Here is a 15,900-nt window from a genome sequence, read left to right as displayed (position 1 = left end):
TGCGATTTAAAGACATTCAATATTGTGGTGTTTTCCGTTTTAAAGTCGATACCTCTGGAATGGCTCATTTTGAAGCTGGTTCACCCGATGTTTCAAGGTCAACTGCCGAAAAAGACGAAACAGAACAGACAACGGAAAACCCGGAGAGTGACAGCTGCAATGACTTAAGATTCAACTATGATTCCCAGAAACCACTAAGTTATACAAAGTCAGTACCATCCTTTTTAAGCGAAAGAATTCACCATCTGCAACTGAGCGAAGGCAGGCGTTCGAGGTCCCATTCCGAGCCCTTGACTCGAGAGGCGTTGAAAATCGCCCAAGACCTTCGAAAAGCAAGTGACTTGTTTAACACGAACTACGAAGCGTTCTCGCCGGTGAGAAAAGAATTTGTCAGCAGAGGACGTGACAAGTCAAGGCGTATAACTGTTGGAGGATCTGGTGGCGAATCACTGAGACATGAGGTACATCAAGCCCTTCAGGCTAACAAGGATAATTTCCCTGGCTACAATCCCATACCTCCGGAGGGGACTCCTGTTTGACACCCCATTTGCGGGGAATATCCCTGGGAAATCATGAGTAGCATTCAAGATTGAAATACAAGTAAAAGAGCCAAGAGGAACTTTACCATTTTTAGTTTTGTACATAAAATGGGGGGTTGGGGGTGGGGGTGAGGGGTATTTATCCCTGGGGTGTTGGTGTTGGAGAGCCTAGGCTTGATTTCTGCGGCTCCCTCGGGCCCAGCTTTCCTCCTCAAGAAGAGACGGCTGGACACGTGAACAGCCGACCATGTTGAGGCGGGGGGGAGGGGGGGAGGAAGGGGTGAGCGCCTGCTCATTTTCCTGAACACGGGCTGGTAATCGAGCCTATGGAGACTTCACACTTAGGATTTTGTAAATTATGTTATTTTACAATTTGTTTACAATTAAGGCCCAAAATATAACCCTCCCTCTTAACCCTTTAACCCCTAATATCAAAGAATAGATTCTCCTATCTTGTCCCCATACTTTTCTTATAAAAGTAGTGGGGAGAGGTTATTAAAATATCAAGAACATATTACCTTTGGTCAGATCCTTAATTCTCATGACCTCAGGAGTTGAATAAGCATAAATTTGATATTACAAGGCGAAATTTGATGCTGATCATTGTTAAGTTGAGTCCACCAAGTAAAAGTGTACATTCTGCATACAAGTCCTGCAATCAACAAACTACATGTAAGTTTCTGCCTGGCAAGCCACAATAAGTCCAGCAATCTAGTGCAAAAATTATAATTATTAAACTAAATTTATTGTGTCAGGTTCCAGAAAATATTAATAACCTCCCTATCTCTACCCCCACAACCACGGAGGGGATTGGAAATTCCAGGGAGTGGAGTGGTTTCAAAATCCAAAAATGTTCAAAGAAAGTATAAATATCCCAACCCAAGTACAATATCCCAACCCTAAAAAACAATGCAGCTGCAGGTTATCTGGGTCCAGTGAGATTGACTTATCTATAAGCGAAACCCTGATTTGCGGACACCCGCATATGTGGACACTCGTTATTATGGACAGTTATCTTGGTCCCACTCCATACATTTTCCTTAAAATTAACCCACTTAATACCGGTACTCTGTAATACGAACACTTTTTCTGGTCCCAACGGTGTCCTTAATAATGGGGTTTGACTGTAGTATTTTTAATATTGCAAGAAAACTCCTGACCAGTAGAACAGCTGAGTTTTGAGTTTTGGTTCATGTATTAAGTAACTAAGAACCCTAAGGATAGTTTTTGGACCTGGTTAAAGCTCATGGCTAATAATGTGCAGTTCCAGGAAATATCCATACTCCCTCCACAGAAGGTTTTTAGTTTTGCATCCCCCGTCCCCACAGGAAATTTCAGTTTAGCTTCATACTTTGCTTCTCAAATTTTGACTTTTAAGACCCCCTCCCCCTAGGAATTTCCAATGACCTTCCATGAGGTGGGTATGGATTTTTTCTGGAACTGCACAATATGGAGCTTGCCTAAATGCTTCCAAAAAGAACCAGACCCTTCTCAAATAAATAGAGGATGTTGCATGGCAGCGTGAAGATATGTCAATTTTATTTTCGAGTGCTAATTAAACAATGCTTTACGAACCAGCGCAGCAAGTAGGTAAAATATTGTTTTGAGCACAAGAAAATAAAATTCATATCTTCAAGCCACCATGTTAGTTTCTTTTTATTATATAGACAAATCTATTGCTTGCCTTCTTTCACCAACTGTTTGCACAAACAACCGTGAAGAAGCAGAAAATGGCATCATCAATATCCTCACTAGTGAGGATGTGGAAAATATGCCACTCATGGATGTAGTTTCATATGAATTTTATGAGTGGCGTATTTTCCAGTAAAACACTCCTGTCTATATAATAAATCCTTTTTTTGATAATACTTGTAAAATACTTTCCCCTATTTCAATTTATTTAGTACAATTTTTATTGGACTTGGGTAAATTCTCCAACTTGACCCCACTACAGCTATGAGTCTATATAGTTCACCACTTAATTTCCTCCAAGTCTGATTGGTTTAAATTGATCACGTGGCATGGCAGTGTTCATCCACAGAGGCACTATCATCACTTACTGTGCAGAAAACCCAAGATACCACATAACTCACGAATGCTCAGAATACAAATATATGCTAAATGTTGTCTCGCACATAAAATTATTGTGCTAGGCTGTAGTTTACACAGTGTCTTGAACTTGGCAAATCTACTCAAAGGCATCTCTTCGATTTACTGATTATTATTATTGTTATCATTAGTATTATCAATAGTATTGTTTTGTTTTCTTATCCACTTTGCCTTGAGAATGATGTCACGATGACACTGAAACGTGGGCTATAAACTTTAATTTTCGCTTGCTTAATTGTTTTAAGAAATTGTCATTGTTGTTATTTTTATTATTAGAGCGGTTTCCAATTGAGTATTGAAAACCAAAACCAAAGTAATTACTTTGGCCAATCACAACAGATGTAAACAACACTAGAACCAAACAGAATTTGAAGAAAATACATGTAAATGGCGGCAAGCGTGGGAAAATTTAGGCTCGATTTCCAGCTGCTGTTCAGAAAACGAACCGAGCCTAGGGAAAATTCATCTGGACAAAACGCAATTGGTTTTGGTTTTACTTGTCATTGGTTGAGAAAGTGGCTAACTCTTCATTGAAATTGAAATTAAAAATAAAAAGAAAGAAAGTGGCGCGAGTTTTGCTAACCAATAACAGAGAATAGTAATGCAAAAGCAAAGCAAACACAAAATTACTTTTGTGTCACTCAATTGAAAACAGCCTTAAATATTATCATTATCATAATTATTATTGTTGCATTTCTAGTAATTCAAGCCAGGTATAAGTTATTTAAAACCATTTTGTGGGGAGAGGGGGAAGAGACAGACTTAGGTATTTTTTAATGCAATTTGAATTTTATATATAAAGGTTCACTAATGACATTTGAGTTTGGGCTAATGTTAGTAACCAGTTTTTTTTCTTGCTCCAAATTGACTGGTAATACATTTAAACTGCAGCAAAAAAAAGAATATTTGCAACTTACCTAGGTTAAAATAAAATTGTACCAAGGAGGGTGAACTGCCAATACTACATGTATATATATTAAGTGCTGTCCAAGGGTTATCTTATACCCAGATCTCACTGCAGGTTTGGAAATGTATAAATGTGACTGTGGGAGATTTGGGTGTGAGACTAGTCCAAGAGTGTACTTCCCTATATAAGCTGTATACTGTGTAGCATGAAAATTTTACGGGAGTTTTATTTTGCGGATTGGCAACATTTTGTGGTTTGAAAGAAATGTGATGGTATATTTCCAGCCTGGTGAATGAATGAGAATGATGATTATTCAAGAAAGTGACGCAGGCATACTCGGAAAAAAGAAATCCGAGTGCTCCTATCAGGAGTCGAACCTAAGACCTTCCGATTACTAGTTCGGATGCTCTACCACTGAGCTACAGGAGACTCGTGGGAGCTAAGGCCATTAAACTAGGTTCATGGGACAAACATCCTGCATACTGCTAGGATTTGAATGTCGAACGTGTGGTATATGAAAGAAATGTGATGGTATATTTCCAGCCTGGTGAATGAATGAGAATGATGATTATTCAAGAAAGTGACGCAGGCATACTCGGAAAAAAGAAATCCGAGTGCTCCTATCAGGAGTCGAACCTAAGACCTTCCGATTACTAGTTCGGATGCTCTACCACTGAGCTACAGGAGACTCGTGGGAGCTAAGGCCATTAAACTAGGTTCATGGGACAAACATCCTGCATACTGCTAGGATTTGAATGTCGAACGTGTGGTATATGAAAGAAATGTGATGGTATATTTCCAGCCTGGTGAATGAATGAGAATGATGATTATTCAAGAAAGTGACGCAGGCATACTCAGGCAGTATGCCTGCGTCACTTTCTTGAATAATCATCATTCTCATTTTGTGGTTTACGGGTACAAAATTTTGCGGCTCGAGATGACTGAAATTTCTGGTGGGAACTAATTCTTGTGATTCATTGTCAAGTAGCAGAAAAAACCCGCAACAATAGAGAATGGATGTAAAAAATCTGGCATCCCAAATGCCCTAGCAAATGGTGTTCCTTCAGATGACCCCATTCATGTCAATCTAATGTACTGAATTGCTGTACACTTGACATTCTCTGTTCTTTACACATTGTTTTGTTTGCGATACAGACTACCAAATGTATCTAAGCTCTGGTTGCCTTTTCCAATAGAAAATCATGTTAATATTCTTGTTTAAGTCCAATTTATAATGCACCAGTGGCACAATTTTTATGCTACACTGTAGGTATCTGCAACCCCAGAGGATATTGTTTTTGAGCTGTTTTGGTCTGAAATAGGATTTCCACTTTTATTACACCCACTTTGAAATCACTGGTGATCCTTGCAATCTGATTGGTTCTCAACAGTGCGATTTATTCATGAATTGCATCATTTTCCCCTCTAAATCGCATCCTTTTTTTAGCCCTTGAAAATGAATATGAAATAATTATAACAACCAATCAAATTTCATGGCTTACATGTACCTGCTATAGCTAATCAGATTGCAGGGGGGAAATTTTGCAATTTCTGTTCCCCAAATTTCCCCTTTCCAAAAAATTTATTAATATTGACAAAAAAACCAGTATGATTTCAAAATGGGTGTAATAAAGTGGTAATTGAACTTTGTGTCGTGCAATTTTGGTCTGAAATCATACCTTGTGATTTCAAATTGAACTTGTGCTGCGTATGATTTCAGACCAAATTGCACTCCACGCAGTTCAATTATCATTATTAACCATTTTGGTCAAAAATCCTGAAAAAGGGTATGAATAGTACAGAAATTGGTATGGATTCTAGAGACTCAGGTCTGAAAAAGGGTTATTCCCAAAAGTTACATATAGTTTGGTCTGAAATAGGGTTCGGGGGCTCATTGTGTGAAAAGATATATTGTGATGTTATTCAAGCTCTGGGTCACATGAGCTTGCAGTGATGTTGGAGTATTACACAAATCATCTATTTTTCAAAACTGAGATGTTAGTTTACGCTGATTTCAATTTTGCATAATTATAATAGTTATATCACATCCATCATTTTGATCTTCTTGCTTGTACACCTGTAGCAACAGCTTATTTCAATGTTGTGCAGTTCCAGAAAAAATCCATACCCACCCCATGGAAGGTCATCGGAAATTCCTATGGGGAGAAGGGGTCTTAAAAGCCAAAATTTTAGAAGCAAAGTATGAAGTTACACTGGAATTTCTTTGGGGGAGCGGGGTGCAAAACAAAAACCTTCCGTTGGGAGAGTATGGATATTTTCGCGGAACTGCACATAGTGAAAAGTGTGGAAATGGGGACTGCGAAATCTGCGAGCCAGCGAGCCATGCGAGCCACCTTGCGAGCCATGCGAGCTATGCGAGTCACGCGAGTCATGCGAGCCACAGTGCAAATGTTAAGAGTTTTTATTTGTTTTATTTACATTAGCATGAGAAAATTTTGAACGAATTTTTTTCTTTGTTTTATTTTTTTTCGTTTTTGTTATAATTTTGGAGAGAATTTTGCCTATTCCAAATCGCCGAAGATGCACCAAAAAAATAAAAACAATACGAAAAAATTTATTAAGGTTCAAGACTTCAGAAAAAAAAAATCCGAGAAAAACATACGGCTGCACCGCTACTCGAATAGGTATCTATTGACACATGTCATTCATTGATATCCACGTGGAACTTCTTTCAAGAAAAAAAAGAAGAAGAAAAGAACAGCACTTCGTGTGTTGGCATCAAGAATGGTGAGTAAATCGCGCCATTTTAACAGGTTTGGTCTTTAGTGAATCAGAGTTATCAGAACTCTGTCGGTTGGCTGACTGCTGCATGTGGTTGTCCTTTCCCTTAGCCAAGTCTTTCTTCAAAACTCGCCACTAGAGTGGCAGAGGCTGGTTTCGAGATAGCATTCGACCCACCAGCTGACGGCAAATGCTTCTGTTACGCTGCTTCTTTTCAAATTGAATTTAGTGCGACAATATTGACTTCGCTCATCTTTGAGTACTCATTTATCATACCTTACAAGATTGGAATGACACTGACAATCAGTCCTGGCGTTTCAATTAACAAAAAACTGAAATATGATGGTTTGCATTGTCCCACCACCTCACTTTTATTCATCTTGTTCCGGTGCTCTTGTTCTTATGTGAATGTAAATACAACAAATAAAAATTCTTAACATTTATACTGTGGCTCGCATGACTCGCGTGACTCGCATGGCTCGCATGGCTCGCATGGCTCACACCTTGGCTTACATGGCTCGCTGACTCGCAGATTTTTATCACTCGTGGAAATGCTGATCATAGTTGAGACTGAGTTGTATTGGAGGCTAGCAGGTGTGGCTCCAATCTTTTCAAAATGAATTGTTCCAGGGAATTAATCTATGCCCCTCCCACTGAAGGTTCTTTGGTTAAATGGGCCCCTCAGTGACCCACCCCTCTGTATATATTAGTGTAGCATACTTTAAAACTTAGGTTTTTGAGACACCTCCCCTCCCCTCCTTAAAATGTCCAGTCATGTTCCATGGTGTGGGGGGCAAAGGGTGAAAATTATTTTAAGGATTGGAACTACATAATATAATCCAATAAAAACGAAAAATATTTTCAAAAATGAATAGGATTTTCCCGAGTTTCAATTAAAATGAATGAGCATTATAAAGCCTGTACATGTATGAAATTGGTATGAAATTCAACATATTGTATCTATTTTGCATAAAGGTAATTGCACACTTTGTACAGTGTATTGTATATTGCTGTTGAACTTTTGTATTAAATACTAGTTTTAGTTGTTGCTTTAAAAATTTTGATGGAACATGTAATGGACTGGTTCCATTGATCCTAGCTATGTTGTAATTGGTTTTAAATTTTGTCTGAAAATAACTAATTTATAAATTATGGCTGTTAGGCAGGTTGTTCATATTTTAGCTGTTCTATAAAATTAATAAATCTGATTTGTCAGTCAAAATTGTATTAATTCTTTCACTGTCAGCTATTGTATTTTGGTCCTCTTGTCTCCACAGCTTGTGAATCTATGTTTTTTGACATAAATACGTGATGAAAACACACTCCCCTATAGAAGATATTTAGGTATGTGCAACCCCAAAGAGCACGGTTTTTTAGCTTTTTTGATCTGACATAGGGTAAAGATTTTAATCATTTTGGTCTGAAAATCTGAAAACAGGTATGGATTCTAGATATACCAGGTCTGAAAATGGGTATGAATTAAAGAGGCCAGGTCTGATAAAGGATACCAGAAGTACATAATTATAATGGTATGAAATAGGATCAGGGTTTAGAGAACCAAGCCACATACCCAGCCCACCAAAAATTCTGGGACCAAGAAAAAGCCAAGTAGAGCTTCTTTGTAAATTATTATGAATTCATCCAAATACTAGAAGCATCAAATGGTCTTTAAACAAAATACATACATGTCTGGCAAAAAATTTTGTTTAAATTTCCCAGTACACAAAGTCTCAACTTTTTTCACAAAGCTGTCTCAGAGTCTTGACTTCGTTCTTTCACTGAAGGATGCACAAAGAAAGTTTCAACACTCTTCATATTTGCAGAAAAGAAAGCTTATCTTACTATCTCATTTAACGACTCACAGATTTATCATTCCACACATGGATCTTAAAATACTTGGTAGCCAACCTGTTCCAGGATCTCAGATAGCACAGGGAATGAGAAAATGAAACTTACAGAGAATCTGAAGAGATGTAATGTTTGGAGACTGAGTGCATTTCATTTTCATGTCTGTGCTTTCAGTTTTCACTATTCCTACTATTTTTAAGACTGTCCCAGTTGTAGGTGTGAGTGTGTTCTTCACTCTATCACCACAAGTTATATACAGTCCAAATAGTTTGGTCTTAAATTTTGGAGGGGGATGGGGTCCATTTATTCCCCGGTATTTCTGGGTGTTGGTTTCCATGGTAGCTATGCCATCATCCATTTATAGTATTAAAATAATACTAAATGGATCAGTCTTGCTTAACATTATTCTACTAGCATCCTAAAACTATAAGTTTAAATACTAAGGTGACTCTCACTCTTGTTGGGCATAACAATGTTTTTACCAAAGTTTTTTTCCTGCGTGGATAAACCCAAGCACCCAGTGGGTCATTTTTAGTGATGTGTGGTTCAATTTTATTTTTGTTTTAAATTTTTATTTTCCATAATGTTTCAAACTCATTATCATACATTACCACACCCAAGAACAATAGGAAAATACAATTTAAACGAAGGATAAATTTCAACCACAACAGACAAATGACACATACATGTATCTGTTCTGGAGGCTTTAGTTATGAGAAAAATCTACAGTTTTCTTCGGCAAATGCCAGCTAGAAACTTCGTAATACTGGAAAACTAATTCCTCGAGCTTTCGAAGGAGCAAATTTGTCGTTAATAAGTCTGCTGGCATTTTCGTTAGGCCAAACTACAACTATATAACTTATAGTAAATCAATAGTATTAAGCTTAAATTCGTGATAAAAGTTTCCTTTCCTTAAAACGGTCTGCAACTTGAATCTTCAGCTGGAGCACAATTAAGTTTCTGTTTTATTAATTTGATTACATGCGCTAAGTTGAGTTTAGCATCGAAGTTATTAGTCCGAAGAAAAGTTTCTGAACAGTGAAAAGTTTTTACACTTACGAGGTCAGCGTCTAGGCAGCTAGCGTTTGCACAGAATGGAGCAAAGTTTTTCGAACAGGGAACTACAAATATATAAATCATTGTTAAATGTAATTTATATAATTCTTACCTTTGTTCCTTGGGGGATGTTGTACTCTGACTTCCTCGAGTTTAGAGGAAAAGAAAAAACTGTGCTCGGCCTCATACACTCGTGGACAGAAAATGACTCTTACATATGGTATCGTCAAGTAAGTCGCTGCATTCAACAGATTCAACATGGCGGACACGGAATGTTTGCTCCAATTTCGGTAAATTAACGCCATAAATGGTTTCCCCGTCAAGTACAGGAGCACCTCGAGCATAAGTGCCCATATACTTCTGGTAAGTAAGTGATGGTTTGTTTTAGTCTTTATTTAGCATTTCTACGTGAGAGAGAAAATCAAAACGTTCAAATTTCCAGTGGGCAGACCAGTGGATAGAGTTTAGACAGAGCTGCAAAGGTTCTAATGGTCGCCCTTTGTACCAAGCTAAGGAGGTTATTCATATTCCTGTTAATATATAGGAATATGAATTTCCGTCCGAACACTTGACCCAGGTGACCTAAGAGCCAACATACCTTTCTCGGTCGCGATTGTCAAACATGTTTTCTTCGGCCATGTCGACAGCTCAAAACTTTCGCATGCAACACTAGGAAACTAATTCCTTTCGTTTTCGAGGGGAAAACATGTCGTTAAAAATGCAAAAAAAGGTCAGCTGGCATTTACGTAAAACCAACAATAACTCGTAAATTCGATTTCGTTCCCTAAAAGTTTCTGTGACTTAAATCTTCCGCTAGAGCACCCTAACAGATCAATCTGTATTAGCTTACACAAGTATGTCTTTAAATGGCCACAAAACGATCTTGAAACACAGAAGACAACATTTCAAGTATTTCGCTCACATTTTCTTGATGGGTGTTCCTGCAGAGTCATCAAGCAAGCTTTACACTGTCTGTAACTGCAAGTTTGTGGGCCATTTTCTCTACGTTTCGATTTACAAAGTGGGCAACAAACGCAAAGGAGGATGAATGTGAAGAATAATTTGTCCTTCTGCCTTCTTGAGGCTTTGCAAAGCGAAAGCAAACTCGGATTCGAAACAATGTATAAAGAGAGTGTAGAGCTGTATGCCATTGCGGTTTTTTTAAATTTAATTTGCGCGTTACAGATGCAAACAGAAAGTAAAGAAGAAGAAATAATGAAAGTAAGGAAAAGGAAAAGGAGATGGTAACAGTGGCGAGGAGGCCTAAAGGAAACTATGGAGAGTATACATAATTAGGCAACCACAACAGAAAAAATAAAATAAAATAAATAAATATAATAAAAAAAACCCAGTAAAAATCAAAGATTAGGGAGGGAGGGAGGGAGTTCGATCCCAGGCTCTCTCTCCTTTGCCAAGTTAGTGATGATGTCAAAATCTGCGGGGGATGCCAGATACGCGTCACAAGATCCATTCATTCGTTGATTGATTGTCCCATACAATCTCGACTCCAATCTGCATTAGGAGTGCGCTCTTTCTACGTCGAACGCAGTAATAATGACAATGATACGTGGCAGGTTCCGCGTTGCTCCCTATTACACTTCACAACAAGTGGCTTTCAAAAGTTAAAAGCTTCAATAATAATAATAATAATAATAATAATAATAATAATAATAATAATAATAAATAATAATAATAATAATAATAATAATAATGATAAATGATCTAATCTCAAATTGAAGTAATGGCATCAGACTCTAAAATACAATATTTTACAGAACTAGTAAAGAAAATTTAAACTTTTGCAACAAGAGTTGGATTCGCGGTTCATTGAATTCCCTGTCCGGCCGCGCACGATTTTACCTCCCCAAAAGAAAGTATATTCTGAATGTTCCGTTTCTTTTGGGAAAGGATAGGATAGGAAAATTCTGCCCGCTCCCGGAACTAATCAAATTGTAGGATCTTCAGGATATTGCCTACTCACGAAGAGACACAAAAATCAACTGTTTTATCTCATTCCTCTTATTAGGCGAATTGATAAGAAAAAGGCATCGGCGTTTTTAAAAATCCGTTTTCACTCAGTAATAATAAAATAATAATTAAAGTAATAATTAAAGATTAGGGAGTGCGTTCAATGTCACCGGCTCTCTCTCCTTTGCTAAGTTGGTGATGATGTCATCCGCCCCTGCAAAATCTGCGGGGGATGCCAGATACGCATCCCAAGGACCATTCATTCAAACTGTATTAGCTAGGAGTGCGTTCTTTTGTACGTCGAACGCAAAAAGCAATTTTGAAACCAGCCGTTTCGACCCACCCTTTAAACGATGCTCTCATTCTTTGATTTCTCCACTTTAGAAACATTTTTTCCATTTTTATAGTAGTTACCTGGTTACCCTGAAAGACAAGCCTTAAAAATTGTAGGCTTTTGCTGGAACGATAAAACATTAGCAGAACAGTTCTTCGGACGTTCAATTTACAGGATGTCAGTGTTGCTGTCGACTGACAAACGCCTGTTTTCTCAGGTACTCAGGATGAGAAGAGATTGGTTATGTTTAGCGACTGTCGCCGTCGGTTATGCCCGTCGAGGCATTTGCTTTAGGTTTGGTTTGGCTCGTTTCAGTGCGTCCGGTGACAAAATTCTTGTCAACTAACTAACTTTAGTTCGATACCTGCCAACTCTCACGCCTGCGGTTGAAAACTTCGATCTCTCGCCAGCTCACGTTTACAGACCAATTTTTCACGCCTGGTTGAAAAATGTGAGCAATAGCAGCCTTAACTGACGCACTTTCTCGGCAAAAATTTGTGAACTCTAACCAATACGAGAAACGAAAGGTCCATGCAAAATGAGTAAATTACGATACTTACCCCAAGATCTCTCATTTTTGAATGTCAGTATGGATATGGAACATAATCATTTTCTTGAGAACTTCAGAATTATTCGGAACGTCTTCGGAAATTTTCGAGCGTCTTCGGAGATCTTCGGATACAGTTAATGTCGTCTTCGAAAATCCTGGCATTCCCAGGACAAATTTCTCACGCCTTTTAGTCAGAAAAAGTTGGCAGGTATACTCTTACCAATTCTCGTACGCTTTCGTTAGAGCCGCAACCAAACAAGGCTGAGAGTTGACTCTCATAGGAGTTGTACGAAGTACTAGCACATGGGCCAAACATGCGTGATACTTCACAAGAGTCTGCCTACAATCTACTTGCATGCTAGGATGAAACATCACTACACTTTTTTATATATAAGAACCTTTTTTATAAGAACTTCGAGGCTGAGATAAAGAACATACCAAGAACAATCCCCAGTCTGAGAGTCGGTTAAGAATATTTGTATTTTGATCAAACGGTTTATAAAATGAACAGTATAAATACGGATAAAATAATACATGTAAAACTTGAGTCTATACAGTTCAATTAACCTAAATGATAAAGGGGCATATTGCACATATTGGTTTTTGAGAGGTATCTTAGTCACTTCCGCATAGATTTATTGAAATACTCAGTAACATCTAAAGAACTTTCAGGCTAAAATTGCCCCCCCCACCCCCCAAAAAAAAAAATAATAATAATAATTTCCAAAATGGGACGTTCCTATTAAAAAGAAAGTATGTATACCTCTTTCCCGGACCTCTTTCGCAGCTGCCTTCCTGATAAATAAAATTCTCTTTAAAAAATACGTTCCAGAAGCAAGGCCTTTGCTCGTACAACTCAATGAGGTCAAAGTTCGTCGTGACCCTATCCATGCCAGTGCTATCCGTCGTGGCTTCTTACCTGCCGGCGCTTTTGCCGACGACTCCGGCGCCATGTTGCTGAATGAGAGGAGGGGTCATTTATGGCAACCGCTGAGCGAAAAACTCTCGCGGAACTCTCAAATCCTGGTCAAACTAGAAAACATCTCAGGAAGAATTTGAGCAGCGGGCAAGAGTCGATGAGTCGCTGAGAGCTGATGAGTCTTCACGCCAAGCGAAAGTGGCGTCTGAACTCTCGGCAGCTCTAATCCTCGTTTGACCCACGCTTTACTCTCTGCGCTTTCATCACCCCTTTTCGCTCTCATCAACTCTCATGCACTCTTATCAACTCTCTTGCAATCTCATCAACTCTTCACTTATGTCCAGAAATGCGCCTAACCTTGAGTTTGGGTACTTTATATAAGACAGACCTTTTTGTCGTTTTCATATGCCTTATGTTTGACTGATATATTTGTGTTTTAGTAAGAATTTAGGGTAGGGGACACTTTGTGATGTCTATCATACAGTTCATGCATCTCATTAGCGTGCATTTCTGGACATACCAACTCTTATACACTCCCATCAACTCTCATGTAATCTTATCAACTCAAATGCACTCTCACTAAGTTTCACGCACTCTCATTAACGCTCGTGTGTACTGTCAATAACTCTCATGCGCTCTGATCAACTCTCGTGCAATCTTATTAACTCAAATGCACTCACACCAAGTGTCACGCGTTCTCGTGAACTCTCATGCAATCTTATCAATTCAAATGCACTCTCGTTAACTGTCAGGCATTCTCATTAACGCTCGTGTGTACTGTCAATAACTCTCATGCGCTCTGATCAGCTGTTATCAACCGTCGTGTTCTCATTAACTTCCATACGTGTTCATCAACTTTCTTGCTAATTGGTCTACTACACCCGCATGCGCCCATCAATTGTTATATGCGCCCATTCACTGTCATGCATGTTTATGAACTATTGTAAACTGTCACTAACTCGCGCACTCATCAATTGTCCTTTGCTCTACTGCGTTTCCTAGTACGTTGTAAAAATTTAGTGGCACATTGAGAAATATTTCATGAGTAATTTTTTTTAATTATTATATTGACAGTGTTCATTTTGTGGGAGAAAATACGAGTTGATTCGTAAAATAGACAATATGCCCTCGTCGATGTGTTAGATTTATTAACGTAACGTTGATCTCCGCTTTACTTTGTACTAACACTGTAAGAAGCGAGTGGATGTCGATCTTAAACCAAATGGAATTGACATTAACTTTAATAGATTGCCTGATAAATGGAGTTGATGGCTTTCTTCAGTGTCGTTTCCTGTCTTCTTTCAGTAGTGTATTGATATCAGTTCATTATTGGAACAAGAAATTAGCCGTTAATCATATGCACCAAGATGGCGGCCGCCCTCGGTAATTTTTGTTTGGCGCGTTTGTAAAAAGAAAGAAGTCTCCAGCCTCGCTCCCAGGCCTGAAGGTGCTTATCAAAGCAACGACCTTGTCTAGGGAGGCTTGGGGCCGAGTGTGATAGGGCGAGGGGTCCTGGTTGCGTCTGCCCTCTTGAGCATTACCGAAATGTATGGTTTGGTACAATTAATTGATGAGCCCACTCGAATCACACCTTCATCAAGCACCTTAATTGATTGTATTTTTACTAGTCATCAAGGCAATATTATCTGTTCTGGGGTGTCTCACGTTGGGATAAGCTATTACAACTTAGTCTATGCATGCCGTAACATTTCAATTCCCGTTTGTTTAAAAGGGATTTATAGGCAATTTAAACACTTTAACTCTACTAATTTCCGAAACGACAATTTGACATAATCGTGGGATGATATTAAGGAATTTTACGACCCCAATGATATGTGGGGTAAATGGAGAGATCTGTTTATAAGTGTTTGCGACAGAAATGCCCCATTGAAGACTAAACGTACGCGGCCCTCTAAGTGTCTTTGGATTACTAACGTACTGAAAAAACGGATGAACTTCAGAGACCTGCTTAAGACGAAAGCTATTAAAACCAGAGATCCGTCCACATTGAACCAGTTTCGAAAAACGAAAAATCAAGTATATCGGTAAATCAAGTCTGCTAAAAAGGCCTTCTATAAAACTGTCTTCAATAGTCGTGTTAAAGACTAACGTAAAACCTGGAAAACGGTCAACGAATTGACGTCTCGCAAATCAAATAAAACTGTCACTGCTTTTGGTCTTGTGGGCTTCTAGCACAATGTTACTTTATCCTGATCATCTCATGGTTTAAGGAAAAATCAAAAATAGCTATGAACCTGGAGTGGGATGCACAAAAGCCCTCCTAAGTCAAGATGTATACTAAGTATTGTTACTGAAGAACAGACTGTTCTCAATTCAACAACTGAGGCAATTGTTATCAAACGAGGCTTTGGATTCATCTTAAGGACGGGGCCTACTGATACAGTAATTTTTGTGCCGTTTATGACTATGTGGGAAAAGCAGATCTTAGCAAGGGCTATTGGAATCGAAAAAGAAAATTGGGGGTAACCATGCATTTTTCAGAGATAATTAAGCAACTTACAATATTTCTAAAAAGCGAAGCTTAAATTGAAGCTTAATTATCTCTAAAAAATGCATGGTTCCCCCCAGTTTTCTTTTGAGATACCAAGAGCACTAATGTTAAATTCTGCTTTTTCCGCATAGTTTTAAACCGCGCAAAAATATCCTTGTATTAGTAGGCACCACCCATAGGAAATCCGAGTATCTCGAGATGCGCAGAACGTATGTGCAATAACAATAGTAGGCACTGTCCTTAGCTAAGAAGGCCTTCGTGCATCTGGGTCCTGATTCTAAAATAATTTAACTGAAGTGATTCTTTCAAATGTTTCAAACCCAAACAGTGTTCATTTATGAAGACGGTCTCATTCTGCAGTTCTGTTTCCTTGGTGATGTTGCTCTGAGACAGTTCCAAGACAAAGCAGGTATAAT

General features: G+C 38.5%; 1 long non-coding RNA gene across 4 annotated transcripts in view; it reads left to right on the top strand.

The window, feature by feature from the left end:
- The first annotated feature begins 9,449 nt into the window (after nt 1-9,449).
- Nucleotides 9,450-15,900, top strand: part of LOC146481745 (uncharacterized) — a 155,497-nt gene continuing 149,046 nt past the window's right edge. For 2 of the 4 annotated variants that reach the window (XR_014864328.1, XR_014864327.1), the window contains exon 1: nt 15,613-15,893. This is a non-coding gene — a long non-coding RNA (uncharacterized LOC146481745). Of the gene's footprint in view, nt 9,565-15,612; nt 15,894-15,900 lie in introns of those variants that run through there. The other 2 variants (XR_014864329.1, XR_014864331.1) reach the window with 2 other exon arrangements.

Source organism: Pavona decussata, unplaced genomic scaffold, assembly GCF_977016875.1.
Source record: "Pavona decussata unplaced genomic scaffold, jaPavDecu1.1 SCAFFOLD_48, whole genome shotgun sequence".
Classification (NCBI taxonomy): Eukaryota; Metazoa; Cnidaria; class Anthozoa; order Scleractinia; family Agariciidae; genus Pavona; species Pavona decussata.
The sequence above is the reverse complement of the archived record's forward strand: the minus strand, read 5'-3'. Positions and strand labels throughout refer to the sequence as shown.